Raw genomic sequence first — 16,786 nt, forward strand, 5'->3', positions numbered from 1 at the left:
GCAGTCATATCAGTATCACCTTCAAAAAGGAATCAGATGTCACTCTGGTTACAGGAAGAAATCAGGTAACAGGTGGCATGGAGCTAAAAACTGAGGAGGTTGGCAGCCAAATATCATCACCTTTGGTATTCACTAGCCCCATAGGTCATCTCTAAAGGAACTCACACTCTGTATCTTTTAGTTATTTGGGATATGCAGATCTATGTCTTTTAAGGAGCATAAACAATTATTGTGCCAGATATGTATAATGAAAGAAAGAGACTTTCTGAAAAGAGCCTGCAACTTGTATCCGGTTAGATGTCTGTTAGTGACTCAAACAGGACGATCATTATGACAAAACTTTATCATTAAAGAATGCAATTTAAATGAAAGAATATCCCCTACTTATTTACAGTGCATAAGTTCCATTAAAGTAGTAGACACAGAAGTATGCAAGGGTGTAGCTATACGAGGTGCCCTGGTACTGAGGGCTCCTCAAAGACCTCTACCAAATAATTAGATACCAGTATTATAAATGGCATATAGTAAGAAGTAAGTGGTAGCCCTGTTATATATTTTGCATTGGGATCTAGAAACTTAATGCTACATCTCTGTAGGCATGACCGATTTATGTAAGAAGTATTATATAAGACGTTAAACTGCAGTTCATACTTGCTCCTTTAGAAAGCTGAACTGTGTTGTGTTCTACATTGTAAGCATTATACCATATATTATGTAATTGAAATGTGATGATGATGATAACTACTACTGTATAGTGCTGTGATTGCCATGTGCATAAGGAGTCTGGGCACCTTCTAGTGTGTTGTAGTAGGAGCTGGTGAGCCATTCTTTCAACGGTGTCAGCATTCCTGCTTTGGTTGATGACAACCGTAACAGCACTCCTATTACAGCACACACAGGAGGAGAAAGTATCAGTTGGTGGCGTCCTGTGTCTGACTTGATTGTAAACATTTGGGTGCATCAATTTAACCGTGTGTTTGGTGCCTTTGATTGTAAGCAGTAAGCACATGAGTAACTGTCAGACCTGCTGTTAGGTTGGGTGGAGGTCTGGGCCTAGATAGCCACTCAGAAGCAGATTGGTGGGCTGCAAGACAATGAAAGGACAAAGGAGAGAATAAAGTCGGAGGATCGGAGTGAGCCCAAGACTGTTGCAGAGATTGTACAGAGAGGGAAAACAAGTCCTGTAGTCTGATATCCTTCGACTTGGTAAGTGCTAGATTATCAAATATTCTGTATCATGGTTATAGAAAAATGTTCACATGTAATGGTTTTTCCTAATTTTCAACATTTTTTAAAACTTTTTGTTGTTTTTGCTTCTATGTATAAAAATATTTAGAATCTAGAATTTCATTTGTAAACATATCATAATAGCAGAGAACATTCAGGAACAGAGACAAAAATAAAGTTCTAATATCAAAACAGCCCATTAATTAAAATGAGAAATTAATGACTAATTTTAACAACATTTCAGCAAAATACTTTTACTGTGTGGAGTGCACTAAAAGTACTTACTGTATAGGGCATTATGGATTGTGTAGAGATGTGGAAAACATAGGTAATAAACCACAGTTCACAGCAGCACCACGTATATAATGATACACTCCAATAAATCACAGGAGTACTCGCCGTGCACGCCTTGCTCCGGATTCGGATACCCAGAATCCAATACACCAAGGATATATATATAGGAAAGGCAGCACGCAGGATCTTCATCCAAACATCAAGCGGAATCAGGTTAAAATAACCTCCCAGACTTTATTGTCTAGCTTGACAAAGACCATAGTACTATTGGCCGAAACTTCGCTGTTGGAAATGCCATTCTTTTATTCAATAAAGTCTGGGAGGTTATTTTAACCTGATTCCGCTTGATGTTTGGATGAAGATCCTGTGTGCTGCCTTTCCTATATATATATCCTTGGAAAACATAGGGAGTCTAATGGAAAAGCAAGAAGCCAAAAATTTCTATGTGTAATATTTTGCAGAGACAAGTAGTGGCTGGGAGAAGTCATCATGATGATCTGAGCCTGAATAGAGAAGAAAATGGAGATAATGACACAATCAGAGACAACACCACCTGTGATCACTGGAGGTAACTACACTGAAATCAATATCACTATGTAGAGCTGATATCTGACTATTATTTAGAGATACTGAAGTATTGCAATATATTGTATATGTGATTGCTAGTTCAAGTGCCATTCCAAACAGTGGCAAGAGGTGGAGAGGGGGCGGGAGCTCAGTGCACTGCTCTCGGCCCGGCCCGCCTCCTTCTCCTGTAGAGAGGGACAGTGTATATTGGCCGGGCGTGAAAATCCGGACGATATACGCATGTCGGAATAAGCCCTAAAGACAAGACCCAACCAAAAAAATGGTGCAATTGCGTTTTTTTAATTTCACACTTCTTGGAACATTTTTTAAAAAACATTTTCAGCGTTATGCAGTGCATTAAATTACACAGTTGAAAAATGGAACTTATCATGCAAAAAAATAAGCTCTCATATAACTGTGTCGACTGGGAAATAAAAATGTTAGGGTTTTTTAGAAGCAGCGAGGGCAAAAAAAAATGGCTGTGTTCTCAATGAGTTAAAACAAGAAGGGATTGTCCAAAGTTAAAACCTCTTTCACTCCTTTTGCACATTACTATGCTTCTAATTATTTTGCATTATAATTCATTCTATTTTTAAAATGACATTTTCAGCAGAAAGCGGAATTTCTGATATGGACCCAGCTATGATTGTCATCCAGTACTCCAGGAACAGCCTGTGTCTTGGTGTTCTGGCTAATAATGCTTTGCACTACAGTAATCCATCAGGAACATGTTGCATTACCAGACGAGATATTTCAACAGCAGATGTAATGAGTAAACAAATTATATTAAGAACCTTGACATATTTAATTAAATGCTAACTTGATTGAGTAAACAGAGATGAACAAACCTCAGAAAGTTCTCTGCTGCTGTTATTACGATGGCCAAATTTTCTTCTGTCAGCTAAATAAATGTCAACATTTTAGACTCTATTTTGTTTTGTGTATATGTATTTCCCTGAAAAAAAGACCTACCCCAAAAACAATCTCTAGCATGATTTTTTAGGATTTTTGAGGATGCTGAATGATTTTTCAGGATTTTTGAGGATGCTTGAACTATAAGCCCTACTCCAAAATTAAGCCCCAGTTACAGTTAATTTTAAAAAAGTCGATTTCAATAATGTCCGAGCGAGCACCTATACATGTAAAAAAGTAAAATCTTTTGGAGCAAAAAAAGAAACAAGACCCTGTCTTATTTTGGGGGAAACAGGTAGAAAATTCACAAATGAGTAGGGCCGTATATAGGTTCATGCTGCCCTAGGCACTTTAAGAGCTAACTCCCCCTGTTTGTGAGTCAGACTAAATCTGCTGCCCATACACTTCAGGCCAGGCTCACAAGGGCATATGAATACCACGTATTACACAGGCGTTGTACACCCGTGTGATACGCGCTAACCTGCAGGTAATCAATTACATTTCCTTATGCAGTCCCGCTCACATTAGTGTGTCGGAATTTCATAAAATGCAAATACAAAAAAAACGCAACATGTTCTATTTTGCCAAGTATATACGCTTTATAGAGCTCAATGTTCTCTATCGGCAGGTATATGCATACGCCCATACGCAGATACATAAATCTAAACAAAAAAGCAACAGGTGTACTGCACATGACGGAGTGCAGAGCTGTAAAACACTGCATAACCCCAGCCTTAAATAGTTGTTGACCCAATGTTTGTTATGCCATCAGCTATCTCTCCCAACATGCAGGTGTGTGCATGGTTCTCGAGGAGATGAAAAAGGCTGCTGACAGACACCTCAGACAGAGCCTTCTCTGCCACAGTTACCTGCATATGGCAACAGAACCGAGCTTACTCTATAAATATGGTAACAGCACTGAGCTTACTACATACATAGATACGGAAACAGAACCAAGCTTACTATATGGACACAGTACCAGAGTCAAGCCTACTACATAGATATGATAAGAGAACCAAGCTAACTTTATAGACACTTGACCAAAACCAAGCTTAAATTTGCCAATTACAAAAAATAAACTGGCTCAATCAAAAGCAGCATGTAGTAGACATTCAGTTGTATCCTCAATTTTTTAGTGGACAGGGATATATTTGAAAATGTGATGCAAATATCACCTTACTTACAAGTTTACAAAATATGTGCCAAGCATCTTAAGGTTTTCATACAAATCAATATACTTTTACATACAGCATAAATTGATATGTGAATTTAAAATCCAGACTGCAGGTCCGTATAAGGGCTCAGTCAGATGAACGTTTTTTTTATGCATGAATAGGTGCGTGAAAAAACAAAACGCAGAACGCATGTATAAAAATTGCGTGACCGAAGCTTTGGACGCGTTTTTAATTCGCACTTGTTGTGCAGTCACATGATAATAAAATTTGCACATAAATAGTACGGCCCCATTGAAAGCAATGGGAGAGGATCGCTATCCCCTGCTGCAGCTGTGACAGCTGCAGCAGGGGATTCCTTGGATAGGAAACCTGTGGATGCTGTCACATCCAGGGGCCTCACCCTGTTGTCAATGGGGCTATTGGCAGCAGCATCAGCCTTATTGAAAGCAATGGGGAAAGATCGCGCTCCTCTGACGCTGCTGTGACAGCTGTGGCAGGGGATTCCATCATGCCCGAAGGGAGTCCTCTCATCACTGAACACTGTGACAGCAATGTCAAAGTGTTCAGTGATGAGGGGACTCCCCACGGGGATGAAGGAATCCTCTGCCACAGCTGTCGCAGCAGTGGCAGAGGAGCGTGATCTGTGACAGCTGTGGCAGGGGATTCCTTGATCCCCATGGGGAGTCCCCTCATCACTGAACACTGTGACAGGGGCATGTTGTTCAGTGATGAAGGGACTTCCTGCAGGGATGAAGGAATCCCTTGCCACAGCTGTCACAGCTGTGTCCCAGTTATGTAAACTGCATCTTAATGGGTCCCCCACGGTGAAAAATAACAAAGCAGCTCATATTCCCCTCCCCCCACTCTCTTTAAGTACACTGCTAGTAGCTCCAGGTCTCCCAGCTGATGACATTTTTATAGGATGCAGTCTGTGTGTGATGTCCCATACACCTGCTGCTGCAGCCAATGACGGTGCTCAGCAGCCTATTTACAGGATGGCACCGGCTAACTGCAGCTTGTAAATATTATGTCAGCTGGGAGACCTAGAGCTACTAGCAGAGGACTTCATGGGAGAGGTGAGTATGAGCTGCTTTGTTATTTTTCACCGTGGGGGACCCATTAAGATGCTGTTAACCCCTTAGTGACATGACTTGTTTTGTCCCTAAGGCAGCAATGATTTTTTGAGCATTTTCATCTTCATTTTTCAAAACCCATACCTTTTTTTACCCTATCAATATGGACGTATGAGGGCTTGTTTTTAGCGTGAAGAGCTTTAGAATGTTAATCATGCAGCCTATATTCTATATATATATATTTTAGGTTGTTCTTGTTCTACTTTTCTGCAAAAAAAATTGGGGGGAAATTCTTTTTTTTGCACAACTGCATTCAAAGTCCCATAAGTTTTCTTTCATCAACAGAGCTCTGTGAGGGCTTATTTTTTTGCATGATGAGCTGTAGTTTTTATTGGTACTATTTTGTTGTTCATATGTCTCTTTTGATCACCTACATTGCATATATTGGGGAGGCAAAATGAACAAAAAAGCATTTTGGCACTGCTTTCTTTTGCTTTTTTGCTTTATAGTGCTTGCCTGCAGGATAAAGAGTGTGTCCAGTTTATTGTATGGGTTATTATTAGAGATGAGCGAACGTACTCGTTACGAGTACATACGCACCCGAGCACCGCCATTTTCGAGTACAGCAGTACTCGCGCGTAAAGATTCGGGGGGCGCCGTGGCGGCACGGGGGGTAGCAGTGGGGAGTGGAGGGGAGAGAGAGAGGGCTCCCCCCTGTTCCCCGCTGCTACCCCCCGCACCGCCGCGCCTCTCCCCGCCCCCCGAATCTTTACGCGCGAGTACTGAAGTACTCGAAAATGGCGGTACTCGGGTGCGTAAGTACTCATTACGAGTACGTTCGCTCATCTCTAGTTATTATGACAGCGACAATACCAAAAGTGTTTGTTTTTTTTTGTTGTTTTTTTTTTAAACAAGAGACTTTTTTTTAAACATTTTTTATGTTCTGTAGGGGACTTGAACCTGAGATTCTATGATAACTCTGATAATACACTGCAGTACACCTGTTCTGCAATGCATTATCGCTTATGATAGCGATCACAGGCAATGGCAGACCCGAACATTCTGGTCCATATTGCCATGACAACCCATTGGCCTTCTGTGATTACAAGTCGGAGGTCCAATGATGTCATAGAGATAGCACCTCTGTTGACCTATTACATGATCAGAGCATGTAAGGAGTTAACAGTGGGGATGGGTGTTTGCAGTGCGAGGCTGGCTTCCGAACCTATCTATAACACATACTTGTACACCCCCTCGTGGGAACCCCTTCTTACCTGTGCCAGGAAGAGTGAAATAACTCAGACAACCCCTCTAAACTGATCTGTGGTCAAGATTTTAAATGCAGGTGTCAATTTATATCTGAAAATTTCACCTCTTCAAAGAATTCAATGGATTCATTTTGTGCACATGTATTCCATGGAAAGGGTGTGTCATCCATGCGTGTGAACTGACCATATGCGCGCAAAAAGTATGGTAGTATGGGCAGACACGCGTGCAAATCTACCTCTTCAAACCTTGTTCATGTGTAAATATGCTGCACTGTGGCGAGAGTATGTGCACATATGGTCATGTGAAGCTGTCCTCATAGAGACTTGGCCCCAGCTTTGCTGATAATATTCTACAACTCTAGACTGTAGAACTTGTTCAAAGGGCTTCATGCATTCAGGCACAAAAGCATTGATGAGGATGGGAGCTGGTGGAGGACAATGAGGTCCATATTGAAATCCAATTAAATCCAAAGGTGTTGTTTGGAGATTCCATCAAGATACTGTGCAGGCTTGGGCTTGTATTGTGCATGGGAGCATTGTCTTGATGAATTAGGGAATGACCTTTCCCAGACTGTAAAGGTCCTTTTACACACAATAACTATTGCTCAAAATTCACTCAAAAGCCATCTTTTGAGCGCTAATCATTGTGTGTAAATGTGTGCCCATTGTGCACTTACCGTGCACTTTTTGTCCATCGCTGATTTCAGGTCAGCATGAAATTCATCGTCCCTGATAAGAGAGACCATACACTGAGTTCTCCGTGGGCAACACTGATAACATTCTGCTGTCCTGCTGGAGAACAATAGCAATGTATTTAGAGAACATACCACCCGCTGTTCTCTAAATACATGCATTGAATAACTAAAGAGCTGATTTAGCCTATTAGTACCTATCTGACGAATTTTGAGCGATCATCTGTGTGAGTAAATGGACCTTTAGTTCACAGCTCTCTAGAATATCATTGTATGCTTAGCATTCGAGATATTGTGTTATTACAGCACTGAAACCTAGTTGGATGTGGATTACACCACGTCAGATGATCTTTAGTATTGCTCATGTTGATCTCCATGGACTCCCACTTAATGTAGCTCCTGACGAACATCTAGATTCAGTTTTGGAACCCCATTGTCAGGTTTATAACTGAGGACAGACAATTCTACTACCCAATGACAGCACCTACAGTTATCCAGAGCAAATCTAATAGGGCACAAACTTGATGTATGGATTTATTAAATGGCGCCATCTCATCACAGAACCATCTTATCTCTTTAGTAAGAATCCTTGTGAACCTAATGTTTTTCTATGAAGACCACATGGATATGAGCCTACATTTATGCCCCTGAAAAAACTCAATATAGCTGAAATACTAACATGTACTAAATGGAAGTTGTGTTCACATACATTTGGTCCACCAAAAAGATTTTTTTTTATGTCGGCACTGTTTCAATTTAGCCTTTCACTTGAATTGGAGCTCGAGGTCTGAAAACATGATAGTGCTCAGCAATCCGCATAGATCCAGTCACATCCCATACTATAAGAAGGTCATTTGTGGCACACACTGATACTTTTAATATGCGGTCACTTTATTCCGTAGGTTTAGGTAAAAAAATAATTACAACAAACACAGCTGTTTCACTTGAAAACACACTTTAGAAAAAGCGTTTTTCATACGAAACAGCTGTCTTTGTTGCATTTGGTTTTTTTCACCTAAACCTACGGAATAAAGTGACTGCATATTAAAAGTATCGGTGAGTGCCGTAAGTGACTTTCTTCTAGTACTGGATTTATATATATTTAGTTATCTGATATAAATACAGCTCTGAGTTTTCTATGTAATTACATGACCTGTGCCTATGGGATTTTTTACATAGCTGTGTGCATGTATCATAGAAGTATCTTGTATGACACTGCAAATAATACTTCGTATACAACGTACTATGAATTTCAAATGACAGCAAATAAGACAACCCCTGTAAGGTAATATGGGCATCATAGAGGAGCATCTACCATGTAAGACCCCTCTCTAAGGCCTCATGTCCACAGGCGGGTCGGATTCCGCATACTGAAGCCCACAGCGGAATCCAACCCTGCCGGCAGCCAGCCACCCTGCATACCTGTCCGGGTTTGTACTGCGAACGTATGTGGACTTGCCGGCCAGTTCGCCGGCGCACATGCACAGTGCTTTTTTTAGACTCCTGTTTTCCCATGGATTGGATGGCTTCCATTTACTTCAATGGAAGGCGTCCATGCGGGAACTGCACTGAAATGCAGCATGCTGCGATTTGATTTACGCATCCAAAGATCCGCAAATCAAGTCTGCCTGCTTTAATTCAAGTGTGGACGCCCATGTTTCCCGATGTGTGGCTTGAACTGTCCCGCAATTCTAACCCGCCCGTGGATATGAGGCCCAAAGGTTCACTCTAGCAGAACTGGCTTGGCAACCTGTAAGGACTGTAAGAGCAGCTCAAGCAGGTTTAGAGTATAAGGGCTTGCACAGGCAAGTCAACTAGATGAAGAAATGTTGATCCCCTTCAAAGTTTTTAAAGTTGTTTCATTTTTAAAATGTATTTAGAAATTATTCACCAAGTGGTGCTGACATTTTGATAAAAGGTGACGATATTGCAGATTTGAGAGTGCTTGCTCAGTGTTTTCGCAGGAGTGACTGTGTGAGTATAGACATTGTTTCATGGGTAATGTGCTTTAAGAGTTTGGTTCCCAAGAGTTGTGTTGATAAGGCATTGTACAGACAAGCACAGTTGTGCAGTGAGTGCATGTCACTGAACTGGTGTGCTGAGCAGAGAAGAAGTAGAGAGCAAGAGAGAGGAGACATAGCCAGTATTGTGGAGAACTACCCTTAAAGCAACCCTTTGCTTTCAGGACAAAAGTCTGTCCTGGGACAGGAGGGGAAAGGGGGATTATTACCTGTAGTTGTTCTTCTCTGATCTGCTGATCCCAGGTCCCATTTTCCGCTGTACAATTTTCTAACTACCTAATGCACACTGTGCACTGCTCTCTGATTCGCAATGGCTGCTCATGTGTTCAGTGCTAGCCAATCAGAGAGCAGGTATAGTGCTTTGGTAGTCTAATACTACTGTGGGGATTAGGTAGTCTGAAGATAAGACCCAGAACCGATGGATAGAAGAAACAGCAGAGAAAAACTGCAGGTAATATACTCCCTGTCCTGAGACAGAATTTTGTCCCAAAACCAGATGGTCACTTTAAGAGTGCTGAGCCATTGGCTGAGTGACACCCTAGTTTGCTGGAAGTGTTTAGATCAATGGTTTTGTTTTTTGCCGTTATGCGGCCGAAATAATCCAAGCCGCATAACGGGACTAGAACACGCCCATGTGAAGAAGGACTAGCACTGAGCCAGTACCAAACCAATAAGACAGTTCATTATTCCCATTATACAGTAACTACTTGTACATAGCTGTTTCCAAGTGTATCTTCAGTAAAAGATCTGTTTTAATGCCAATATGTGCCATCTCATTTGACCCCACGAGACACCAACCATAACTGGTATGATTTTGTTACAGCTGTACCACCTCCACTGGTTTGCATTGGCCTGATGATAGGGCACGGGCCAGTCCAAAGTTCAGTGTCAGGACTGGAACTGGGGCCTCTAACGCTCGAGTTAGCAGCTCTCTTCCCTGGGCCATCCAGGTTTTGGACAATTCCTTGCTGAAACCCAGCCTTGCCCTATGTTTCTTTGCTCCTGTTAAGTCCACTTCATGTCTCCCTGTCTTGGCTCCACGCTGCTACTAATTGGGACATTCTATAAAAGCCTGAGCATGCTTCAGATTTGACTATGCTTCCATCTCATCCCATTATACTGCATACCATGTCTTCCCGAGAATGACTCCTGGCTACCTTGACTACTCTCCAGTAACCGGCACGGCCACTACACTACCAGTTCAGCACCGGTAAGACCTAACACCCAGTTTCAGTTGGCTTGCAAACTTATTAATGCAATACTACATTTTCCCTGCAAAGGCCATGGTAGGAATTTTCTTGGCAATATTAGCCAATGGTCAGGAGTATCAGAAGCAGGGCCTTCAGTGAACAGCTGATCTTCAAACCAGCTTCATTCTAAGAAAAAAAGTTTTCTAGATCACACAACCACTTTAAGGATAGATGAACATAATTATACTCTATCTAGCTGCGAATACAAAAATTAATTGTATTTTTGCTATAATCCAACTCTGACATAAAACATTCAGGCCATATCTCCCACTGTGCTCTCAGCAGTGAGCCAAGATTATGCAGAACAGTCTGCAATAATACACTAGTCTCTTGTAGTGTAACATAATATACTGCTTTCTCACTCCGATGGATTTATGTTCTGCAGACCTGCAGAAATCAGGGTCTGTAAATAAACCCTACAATATATACTTTTCTGTATCACCGTGGTAGAATTAACATTATATGTTGGAGCCCCTACATGCTATTAATAATATATTTCACAAATTTTACGTATTCATTCCTAACTCCTGTATGTTTTCCCTATAAAATGTTTTGGAACTGTTCACATTTTTTTACCCATTAATGCTACAGGACATACCGTTACGTCCTGCAGGTTCGGGGTATGTATGGAGGGGGATCGCAGGTTGATCCTGCTCCATACAATGCGGCTGCTGGCTGTTTATAACAGCCAACACCCGCCCGCAAGAGTTCCGATAAGCTGACCGATGTTCGGGGGTCCCGCACAATTGCAAATGCAGCCGTGAGCCTTCAGAAAGCCCCCAGAGCTGCCACAGGCCTGGCTTGGTAGATTGCCTGTCAGATCGCGGTATATTGTAATGTTATGGCATTACATCATACTGCAGGAGCAATCAAATAATCGCAAAAAATGTAAAAATGTTTCATGAATTATTTAAAACAGTAAAAGGTAATAAAAATCAAAAACCCTTTGCCATATTTATAATAAAATCTAAATAATAAAATCAAAAAAACATATTTGATATTGCTGCATCTGTAAAAGTCTGATCTACCAAAGTAACACTTTTTAAAGATGAACCTCGTCAGAAAAAAATTAACAGCGCCAGAATTTCGCTTTTTTGGTCACCCTGTCTAGAAGGAAAAAATGTAATACAAGGTGATCAAAAAGTCATATGTATTCCAAAATCATAACAAAAGAAAATACACAACATTCCGCAAAAAATTAGCCCTCGTACACCTATGTCGACGGAGAAATAAAAAAGTTATGTCTGTCAGAAGATGGCGGCAAAAAATAATTTAAATTAAATTAAAAATCTTTGGAAAAAAAATTACAAAAGCAGTACAGCAAAAGAAAAAATATATAAATTTGGTATAGTACTAATCCTACTGACCCAGTGAATAAAGTTATCAGGTCATCAGTAGAGATGAGCGAACGTACTCGTCCCAGCTTGATACTCGTTCGAGTATTAGCGTGTTCGAGATGCTCGTTACTCGTAACGAGTACCACGCGATGTTCGAGTTACTTTCACTTTCATCTCTGAGACGTTAGCGCGCTTTTCTGGCCAATAGAAAGACAGGGAAGGCATTACAACTTCCCCCTGCGACGTTCAAGCCCTATACCACCCCCCTGCAGTGAGTGGCTGGCGAGATCAGGTGTCACCCGAGTATATAAATCGGCCCCTCCCGCGGCTCGCCACAGATGCGTTCTGACATAGAGGAGGGAAAGTGCTGTTGGTGCCGGAGCTGCTATAGGGAGAGTGTTAGGAGTATTTTAGGCTTCAAGAACCCCAACGGTCCTTCTTAGGGCCACATCTAACCGTGTGCAGTAGTGTGGAGGCTGCTTTTTGCAGTGTTACACATTTTTTTTTTTTGTATATCGGCCGTGCAGAGCATTGCGCCCTGCAGTAATTATACATACTCCAGGGCCAGTAGTGGTGGTGAGGCAGGGACAGAAGACATATATTTATTGAATATAGGCAGTGGGCCTTTACAAAAACATTTGGGAAAAAAAATCTATTTGGGCTGCCTGTGACTGTCCTCAGTGTACTGGGTCTGTGCTGGGTGTAGTTGTCCTCCTAATTCATACGCAGCCAGCTAAGTGTTACAGCAGGCTTGCGCAAAATTATTTCCTGGCTCTGTGTTGGCTGTTACATCACCGCTGTATTCCAGTCCACAGTGCAACAGTCTGCAGTTATTTTACATACTCCAGGGCCAGTAGTGGTGAGGCAGGGACAGAAGACATATATTTATTGAATATAGGCAGTGGGCCTTTCCAAAAACATTTGGGAAAAAAAATCTATTTGGGCTGCCTGTGACTGTCCTCAGTGTACTGGGTCTGTGTTGGGAGTTGTTGTCCTCCTAATTCATACGCAGCCAGCTAAGTGTTACAGCAGGCTTGCGCAAAATTATTTCCTGGCTCTGCTGTGCGTTCGGTAAGCGAAGTCAGCCTCCAACCACAGGCCAATAAGCGGCACATTTAATTACAGCATTCTGTTTCTGCACTACTGGTAATACACCATGCTGAGGGGTAGGGGTAGGCCTAGAGGACGTGGACGCGGGCGAGGACGCGGAGGCCCCAGTCAGGGTGTGGGCACAGGCCGAGCCAGTGCGGTGGCCAGGGGTAGAGGCAGGGCCAGACCGAATAATCCACCGTTTCCCAAAGCGCCCCCTCGCGCCATGCCACCCTGCAGAGGTCGAGGTGCTCTACGGTGTGGCAGTTTTTCACAGAAACGCCTGACGACCGACGAACAGTGGTGTGCAACCTTTGTCGCGCCAAGATCAGCTGGGGAGCCACCACCACCAGCATGCGCAGGCATATGATGGCCAAGCACCCCACAAGGTGGGACGAAGGCCGTTCACCGCCTCCGGTTTGCACCACTGCCTCTCCCCCTGTGCCCCAACCTGCCACTGAGATCCAACCCCCCTCTGAGGACACAGGCACTACCGTCTCCTGGCCTGCACCCACACCCTCACCTCCGCTGTCCTCGGCCCCATCCAGCAATGTCTCTCAGCGCAGTGTCCAGACGTCGCTCGCGCCACTGTTTGAGCGCAAGCACAAGTACGCCGCCACGCACCCGCACGCTCAAGTGTTAAACATGCACATTGCCAAATTGATCAGCCTGGAGATGCTGCCGTATAGGCTTGTGGAAACGGAGGCTTTCAAAAGCATGATGGCGGCGGCGGCCCCGCGCTACTCGATTCCCAGTTGCCACTACTTTTCCCGATGTGCCGTCCCAGCCCTGCACGACCACGTCTCCCGCAACATTGTACGCGCCCTCACCAACGCGGTTACTGCCAAGGTCCACTTAACAACAGACACGTGGACAAGCACAGGCGGGCAGGGCCACTATATCTCCCTGACGGCACATTGGGTGAATTTAGTGGAGGCTGGGACCGAGTCAGAGCCTGGGACCGCTCATGTCCTACCCATCCCCAGAATTGCGGGCCCCAGCTCGGTGCTGGTATCTGCGGCGGTGTATGCTTCCTCCACTAAACCACCCTCCTCCTCCTCCTCCTCCAACGCAACCTCTGTCTCGCAATCAAGATGTGTCCAGCAGCAGCACGTCGCCAGCAGTCGGTGTCGCGCGGCGTGGCAGCACAGCGGTGGGCAAGCGTCAGCAGGCCGTGCTGAAACTACTCAGCTTAGGAGAGAAGAGGCACACGGCCCACGAACTGCTGCAGGATCTGACAGAGCAGACCGGCCGCTGGCTTGCGCCGCTGAGTCTCCAACCAGGCATGGTCGTGTGTGACAACGGCCGTAACCTGGTGGCGGCTCTGCAGCTCGGCAGCCTCATGCACGTGCCATGCCTGGCCCATGTCTTTAATTTGGTGGTTCAGCGCTTTCTGAAAAGTTACCCACACTTGTCATACCTGCTCGGAAAGGTGCGCCGGGTCAGCGCACATTTCCGCAACTCCAAGACGGACGCTGCCACCCTGCGGACCCTGCAACATCGGTTTAATCTGCCAGTGCACCGACTGCTGTGCGACGTGCCCACACGGTGGAACTCTACGCTCCACATGTTGGCCAGGCTCTATGAGCAGCGTAGAGCTATAGTGGAATACCAACTCCAACATGGGCAGCGTAGTGGGAGTCAGCCTCCTCAATTCTTTACAGAAGAGTGGGCCTGGTTGGCAGACATCTGCCAGGTCCTTGGAAACTTTGAGGAGTCTACCCAGATGGTGAGCGGGGATGCTGCAATCATTAGCGTCACCATTCCTCTGCTATGCCTCTTGAGAAGTTCCCTGCAAAGCATAAAGGCAGACGCTTTGCACTCGGAAACGGAGGCGTGGGAAGACAGTATGTCGCTGGATAGTCAGAGCACCCTCATGTCTATATCTCAGCGCGTTGAGGAGGAGGAGGAGGGGGAGGAGCATGAGGAGGAGGGGGAAGAGACAGCTTGGCCCACTGCTGAGGGTACACATGCTGCTTGCCTGTCATCCTTTCAGCGTGTATGGCCTGAGGAGGAGGAGGAGGATCCTGAAAGTGATCTTCCTAGTGAGGACAGCCATGTGTTGCGTACAGGTACCCTGGCACACATGGCTGACTTCATGTTAGGATGCCTTTCTCGTGACCCTCGCGTTACATGCATTCTGGCCACTACGGATTACTGGGTGTACACACTGCTCGACCCACGGTATAAGGAGAACCTTTCCACTCTCATTCCCGAAGAGGAAAGGGGTTCCAGAATGATGCTATACCACAGGGCGCTGGTGGAAAAACTGATGGTAAACTTCCCATCCGACAGCGCTAGTGGCAGAAGGCGCAGTTCCGAGGGCCAGGTAGCAGGGGAGGCGCAGAGATCAGGCAGCATGTACAGCGCAGGCAGGGGAACATTCTCCAAGGCCTTTGACAGCTTTCTGGCTCCCCAGCAAGACTGTGTCACCGCTCCCCAGTCAAGGCTGAGTTGGCAGGAGCACTGTAAAAGGATGGTGAGGAAGTACGTAACCGATCGCACGACCGTCCTCGGTGACGCCTCTGCCCCCTACAACTACTGGGTGTCGAAGCTGGACACGTGGCCTGAACTCGCGCTGTATGCCCTGAAGGTGCTTGCTTGTCCTGCGGCTAGCGTCTTGTCAGAGAGGGTGTTTAGTGCGGCTGGGGGAATCATCACGGATAAGCGTACCCGCCTGTCAACCGACAGTGCCGACAGGCTTACACTCATCAAGATGAACAAAGCCTGGATTTCCCCAGACTTCTCTTCTCCACCAGCGGACAGCAGCAATACCTAAGCAATACGTAGGCTGCACCCGCGGATGGAAGCATCGTTCTCTATCACCATCAAAAACGGGGACATTTTTGCTTCATCAATCTGTGTATAATATTCCTCCTCCTCCTCCTGCTCCTCCTCCTGAAACCTCACATAATCACGCCGAACGGGCAATTTTTCTTAGGCCTACAAGGCTCAGTCATATAATTTTTCTAAACAATTTTTATACGTTTCAATGCTCATTAAAGCGTTGAAACTTGCACCTGAACCAATTTTTATTTTAACTGGGCTGCCTCCAGGCCTAGTTACCAATTAAGCCACATTAACCAAAGCGATTAATGGGTTTCACCTGCCCTCTTGGTTGGGCATGGGCAATTTTTCTGAGGGACATTAGTACTGTTGGTACACCAATTTTTTGGGGCCCTCGCCTACAGTGTAATCCAATTAATTTTTTGCCCACCTGCTTTACAGCTGACGTTACATCAGCTGTGTTGGGCACTGCAATGGGATATATTTATGTACCGCCGGTGGGTTCCAGGGAGCCACCCATGCCGTGGGTCCACACGGAGTTGTAACTACATGTGTCCACTTCTAAAGAGCCCCAGTCTGACTGGGGCATGCAGTGTGGGCCGAAGCCCACTTGCATTAAACATGACATTACCTCAGCTGTGATGGGCACTGCAATGGGATATATTTATGTACCGCCGGTGGGTTCCAGGGAGCCACCATGCTGTGGGTCCACAGGGACTTCACATTAGGGATTTGTACCTGCCAGTGTCTATGTATTAAAAACCCCGGTCAGACTGGGGCATGCAGTGTGGGCCGAAGACCACCTGCATTTAATCGGACGTTATCTCAGCTGTGATGGGCAATGCAATGGGATAAATTTATGTACCACCGGTGGCTTCCTGGGACCCACCCATGCTGTCGGTCCACACAGAGTTGTAACTGCATGTGTCCACTTCTAAAGAACCCCAGTCTGACTGGGGCATGCAGTGTGGGCCGAAGACCACCTGCATTAAACCTGACGTTACCTCAGCTGTGCTGGGCACTGCAATGGGATATATTTGTGTACCGCCGGTGGTTTCCTGGGACCCACCTATGCTGTCGGTCCACACGGAGTT

This window comes from Eleutherodactylus coqui, chromosome 6 (genome assembly GCF_035609145.1).
Source record: "Eleutherodactylus coqui strain aEleCoq1 chromosome 6, aEleCoq1.hap1, whole genome shotgun sequence".
NCBI classification, from domain to species: Eukaryota; Metazoa; Chordata; class Amphibia; order Anura; family Eleutherodactylidae; genus Eleutherodactylus; species Eleutherodactylus coqui.